Source organism: Schistocerca nitens, unplaced genomic scaffold, assembly GCF_023898315.1.
Source record: "Schistocerca nitens isolate TAMUIC-IGC-003100 unplaced genomic scaffold, iqSchNite1.1 HiC_scaffold_460, whole genome shotgun sequence".
NCBI classification, from domain to species: domain Eukaryota; kingdom Metazoa; phylum Arthropoda; class Insecta; order Orthoptera; family Acrididae; genus Schistocerca; species Schistocerca nitens.
Window position 1 is genome coordinate 274,953 of NW_026045993.1, and position 6,420 is coordinate 281,372.

Here is a 6,420-nt window from a genome sequence, read left to right on the forward strand (position 1 = left end):
GTTTGCTCCGCGGAATGTTGGCAGTTTTAACTCTCCCGCGAGCACTGGCGGTTTATGAAGTAAATGAGAACGATAAAGATATTCACGTGCACGAGTTCATTACCGAAATGAGAGTGAATCCGTATTTGACGCGGCGACTACATTTATAAAATCAACCCACAGCACAAGGTCGCGTATCGCTCCAGTTGCCAGATGCGTGTCCACTCCCACACGTGGCTCACACTGACGGTCGCTGGCCAGTCTCTCCGTTGTAACGCATCCGCCCACTTCCTGTTTCGCACTCCGCACATTCGTGGATGGCCTTCTGTCTCAGCTGCCTCCAGCTCTACGCTTCTGAGAAGGAGGCGATTCTGTGAGAAAATCTCCCGAAAACAATGTGTAGAAATCGTCACAATGTTTTTATCCTAGCCAATTAACACATGTGATAGTTTTATTATGCTCACTTTGATGACACGCGTTGTACGGAATAGGAACAGCTGTAATGGGTGGAACGTATTTACACTCCATGGTTTTGAAGACATATATAATGGATAGAAAAATTGCTTTGGAGTCAAGGCGAAGTCTTAATCATCTAAGTAGGATTAGCGGATACGTTGTCTCTAGCCACTGCTTGTGAACATATAATAATCAAGTTGACAGCATCATCTGTTTTTTATGGTTGCACACAGTTTTAATCTGCCAGGAAGTTTCATATCAGCGCACACTCCGCTATAGAGCGAAAATCTCATTCTGGACTGATCTCCTTGTTGTTTTAATGTTACCCATGTAGTAACTGAGTTATCGAAAATTCCCCAAAACTCGCATTGTTATTGTGATGGCTATTCTTCTTACGTGGGACGACAGCAGACGTTTACTTATTCGATGAATACCTTTTCATGGTGGGCTGTGACTCATTCAGTTGAATGCTTCCACAGTGACAATACCAAATATCGGTGTGGCAGGAGGCATATAGTTTTCTTGCAATTTCCTCAGCTATACATGTGACACGCTCTATTATGCTACAGGACATCCTAATAATGAGTTAGAGAATACGTTCAGTCGTGTCAAAAATCGTCGCCATTCGTAGAGTCTTAGATCTGACGACCGACGTACATCCCTACTTTCAACCCATACAAGGATTCTGAAACAGGATTGCTGCATAGCTTGTGCAGTCAACTGGCTTGACATTCTCCCTTTTGAAAGAGAGTCTCCAAATTTTCGTCACTGGCTAAATCGTAACGAGTTTTGTTTCACGTGTGTTTGTGATGGTCGGCAAGCACTTGCAGCTTAAGCTGACCCGACACCTCACCGCCGTGGAAACGCGTAAGAACATGTAGTCACCTACTTTAGAAAATTTACACTTAGAATTCTAAACACCTCGCTTCAGGCCTCGTTCTGGGATAAACAACTGTGACGTCATAACACGGACCTCGCGTCGTGTTTATTACGACCGACTCTGCAACGCCACATATGCCGGCCCTACAATTGACAGAGCTTGTCCTTACACCCTTGTCACTAAGGCAAGGTCTAAGACGATTTCGAAACCTTTAAATTTGGGGTACACGTAATCGATCGTTTGGAACACCGCGGGTTACAAGCGTCAAACGTAGAGATTTCCGTCGCATTATTTTCTGCTCGGCATGCGAATCGCACAACCTCTGTTGGCAAAGTGTTTTCGTTCTAGCTGCTTCTGCCTCTGGGAAGTAGGCCTGCAACGTATCACAATTTCTGGCCACGTACTTTAACAATTAGACTTGATGACGACAGAGGAGAGATGTATGATTAGTAGTTGCTCATGCGGAATTTAGAGTCCACACTCCGCCGTGTTTTAATTCTCCGTAGTAGAAAACTACTAGGAATTGGAGTGAATATAAAGTTTGAAAACCACAGGACAATTACAGCAAAGACAACTGCTATGCTACAACTACTGCGTACTATTAAAATCTTTAATTTCTGTTTAGTACACTGACTTTATGTAGGAGAGCGTCTCTGGTACTCTGAACATTTCTGTGAATGACGGATACTACGTCTCTTCTGTTTCGTTCCGATCAGCGCTTCGATGTAAACATCGAACATTACAGTTCTGGAACGTATCCACACATGCGTCTGGAGGCAGTACTTAGCAGCTAACATTGGTCATATACGAAGCTACGTTGCCTTCTGCTCATAAGTAACTGATAGCACCTATTTGTTCCGACACATATGCTTATTCATCCCGCCACGTACACGACAACATCATGTTACTCTTGTGCATAGATATACACAGAGTCGAGAGAGAGAGAAGTCGCTTGATATCACCATATATCGACGTCTCACTCGTTCACCTCTCGCCGCCTGCTCTGCTTTCCCTGGGAACTAAGGAAGCCTCTGTAGTCAGTGACGGCAGCAAACTTTCGCTGTCGATCTCCGTTTCCTAACCAGAGACGCTATTAACTGAGGTCGCCTTGCTAACAAGGCGATGAAGCGATTTGACCATCTCGTTTAAATCTTCCGGTTTTAAGTTTCAGTGCTGCGGAAGGAGACTGGAAGTGCGTTGTCTTCTCTCCCTTAACCCACAGAAAACACAGTCTCCCGATTTACCAATAGAAAAGAAAAAAGCCTTCACCAAATCATGTTTGGAATCGCATTTCTTTCGAGTTCGCTGGTGTGCAATTCATCAGCGTCAGATTAACGAACAATTAAAATCAGGCGGTGTTTATAAATTGCCGCTGAGAATTCCGTTACAGCTGGGAACGGGATTGCTCACAAAGGCATTCTTGCGTCAGACGCTGTCCGTGTCCGTGCCGAATTACACTTGAGTAACAGATCGAGATGAGGACGAGAAACTCCACCGCCTCGTTTTCTTAGTTTTTTTTTCGGGACCGTATTACTGCCGTCGTGCTGCCGGAGAAGCCGGCGATGTGTGCTGCACTGTTTCCACACACGGAGACAATAAATTGCGGCGAATTTCTCTGTACTCAGTCAACGCTAAGACAATAGCCGCTTCCCGTGCTGAAACTATGGTTGCAGAACGTGTTCTGTGCGGCGTCTCTGGTGACAGAAAATGCAAACCCCGGCCGGCCGCTGTGGTCGAGCGGTTCTAGGTGCTTCAGTCCGGAACCGCGCGACTGCTACGGTCGCAGGTTCTAGTCCTGCCTCGGGCATGGATGTGTGTGATGTCCTTAGGTTAGTTAGGTTTAAGTAGTTCTAGGGGACTGATGCCCTCAGATGTCAAGTCCGATAGTGCTCTGAGCTATTTGAACCGATTTTGAGAAGTCTTCAGACGTAAAAGAACCTTCGCGTCCGGCCCAGCCGAATATTATAGGACCGTTACTTTTCATAATACGTATATACATGGCGTAGTACGCAAAGTCGGAAGTTCAATGAGGCTTCACGCGTACAATGATGTACACAGACGAGTCGGTACGCTGTGAAATTTGTAGCGGAACGCAGGAAGGCGCGCAAGGAAGCGACGCTCGGTGCAGCGGGTGGCAGTTAACCCTCAAAACAGACAAATGTGACGTGTTGCGAGTAATTACACTGGGAGACACTTTAGTGTGTGATTACGAAAATACTGAACAATCAGTGGAAGCGGTCACTTCCGTAAAATGTCATGGAATATGCGTGCGTAGCGATACGGAGTTAAATTAGAACGTAAAACTGACCTACATGTACAACATGCTCCGAAAGTGAGCTGGCGGTGTGTGTCGGAGGGTGCCTCCTACCACTCACTGTCCCCCCTCCCCCTCTCCAGCGGCGAATGGCGCCGGGAACAACGACTGCTGGCGAGCCCCTGCACTGGCTCGCATTTTCTCGTCGCCGTCCTATCGCGAGGAGTGTGTGGGAGGAAGCGACATGCCGTCCGATTCTTCCGGAAAGAGCTGCCCCGAGGTTTCAGTGGCGGCCCTCTCCGTGACGCACAGCACGGCCCTCTCGCAGCGTCTGGTGCTGGGGTCTGTTGTTTCCATCGCGCCGAGAAAACCGTCCCGCTCTCCGCTGGATCTTCCCCGCCTCTCCTGCCAGAACTACCCGGTTAGCGTCCCTCACTCATGAACGGCAGCGAAGAACTGGTCGCACAAACGCCTCGTAATCCACGACTTACATTTCTGTAAGATTCTCCCTACGAATCTGATCGGGGTCCGCTTTTCCTACGGATTGGTTTATATGGTCACTCCACGTAGGATCGCTCTGTACATTCTCTCCTAGATATTCTTCGGTACGTACTGTTCTCTCCGTAAGGAACTCTCGTATCCTGTGGCAGATCTAGGCTGAAACTGGCGAAGCTCGTATTTGTTCACTCAGTGGCAGACCGGGACGGTGTCAGACGCCTTCCTGCAGTCAGTGAACCTGAGCGCCGGTGTCTCATGGAGCAACAGGGCGAGCTGAGGTTCGAAAGGCCCCTTCCTGCGGAATCCATGTTCATTTTTACAGAGGAGATTTTTGCTATCCAAGAATCTCACAATGCCTGAGCACAAAACATGTCCCATAACTCTACAACAGCCGGCCTGAGTGGCCGAGCGGTTAAAGGCGCTACAGTCTGGAACCGCACGACCGCTACGGTCGCAGGTTCGAATCCTGCCTCGGGCATGGATGTGTGTGATGTCCTTAGGTTAGTTAGGTTTAAGTAGTTCTAAGTTCTAGGGGACTTATGACCACAGCAGTTGAGTCCCATAGTGCTCAGAGCCATTTGAACCATTTTTGAACTCTACAACAGATGGACATAAACGATATAGGTATACAATTATGTGCATCTGCCCCACGACCTTTCCTGCAAACGGGAATGACCTGCGCTTTTCTCCAGTCGCTATATACCCTTCGTTACTCTAGCGACCTACGATAACCTGCTGGTAGAAACAGGGCAAATCTGATGCCAGACTGAGGTACATTGGAAGAATCCCCAGGAAATTTCATCCATCAACAGAGGCAGCACCTTACAAAAAGAACAACACACACACACACCCATGCTCGAGGAAAGACTCGAACCTCCGGCGAGAGGGTCGCGCAATCCGTGACATGGCGCTTCTAACTACGCGGCCACTCCGAGCGGAGACCAATACTTGAAAAGTGCTCGTCAGACAGGACCGATAGATGAGACAGAGAAGATCCAGAGAAGAGTATCGCGTTTCGTCACAGGTTCGTTTAGTAAGCGCGGAAGCGTCTCTGGGATGCTCTGCGAACTCCTGTGGCAGACACTGCAAGAGAGGCGTTCTGCGTCACCTTATGGTGTGCTGTTAAATTTCTGAGAGCGTACATCGCTGGAAGAGCCGACCAGTGCATTACCTGCTCCTAGGTTGTATCTCGCGAAAAGGCCACGAGGATAAAACTGTGGAGGCTCAACAGCAATCGTTCCTCTCGCAAACCATACGCGTCTGGAACAGGAAAAGGGGGAGGCGCCACCGGTTCACAAACCACCCTCCGCCATACACCGTGAGCTGGCTTGCGGAATGTACTTTAGATGCAGACGTAAAGTAGCAGGCCTGTGGTTTTCCTCATGAAACACCTCTCCTCACTTGTTAGTAGTTCGTAATTTTCTTTAACACACCGAACCAAAATTAAGTGAAAATGACACAGTTTTATTTTTAACTGAGCGCGGTGTGCAGTTCTAGTTAGTAACTGTTGTGGAAAATGACGCCATCTCAGCAGTTAGCATTCTTTGTGTCCGAGGTCGCCAGTCACAATTTTTCTCTTTTTTCAAACTGTGATTGCTCGTCGATAACAAACTTGGGAAGGAAGTGGACGCAACGTAGGGCTCTTGTCGCTCTGCCCAGTTGGTCGGAGAGCTGTCTGTTTAGGCAGAATCTTGCATGTAAATGTGATCAGCATCTGTCCGAATAATGTGCTGTATTGGATCCCTATACGGTTCCGTTCGAATACAATAACTGGTCTCCTCATAAACGTAGCTATTTTCAGTTACGTAAATAAACAAAATTTAAACTCTAGTCGAGCCGCCTTACACGGTATCAGAACCTGACGGTACGTCACGAGACTCCAGTGTGACGTCACCGCCCACGCCAGCCTCTGGCTGCAGTCCCTGTGAGAAACTGTCCCTCTTCTAAGCAGAAACATTTTCACAAACTACACCACGCATTCATCACTTACATGTCTCTAGACTGACGAGTCCATAAGAAACAAATTTTAACGACGAAACAATTGGTGCGTCAGAGAAACTTAAGTTTTTCTCTCTAAGTTAATTGCAAGTCGAGTTAGAGCAGTTTGGTTTTGTACCGTACGTTTTGGGACACCCTGCAGACCACACTACTAGATTGTATAAGGAATTGGCGCGAATCGTGAATGTATTTAATCTCAGAAAGCTGTGTCCCACCTAGCGCAAACACATCTGCTACGGCAGAACTACTGTCTGCTTTCTCATTAATACACTAAAGTTTTCTAAGGAATCTCATCTGCTACTGCCACCATGTCAATGAATGACGCATACTAAGGAACGACTCTCGTTTAGCCTAC

At 47.5% G+C, this 6,420-nt stretch overlaps 1 non-coding gene across 1 annotated transcript; it reads left to right on the forward strand.

The window, feature by feature from the left end:
• The first annotated feature begins 4,461 nt into the window (after positions 1 to 4,461).
• Positions 4,462 to 4,545, forward strand: Trnas-gga (transfer RNA serine (anticodon GGA)). The gene is given in 2 exon segments: positions 4,462 to 4,501; positions 4,511 to 4,545. It is a non-coding gene; the product is annotated as a tRNA-Ser (tRNA).
• The last annotated feature ends 1,875 nt before the right edge of the window (positions 4,546 to 6,420 follow it).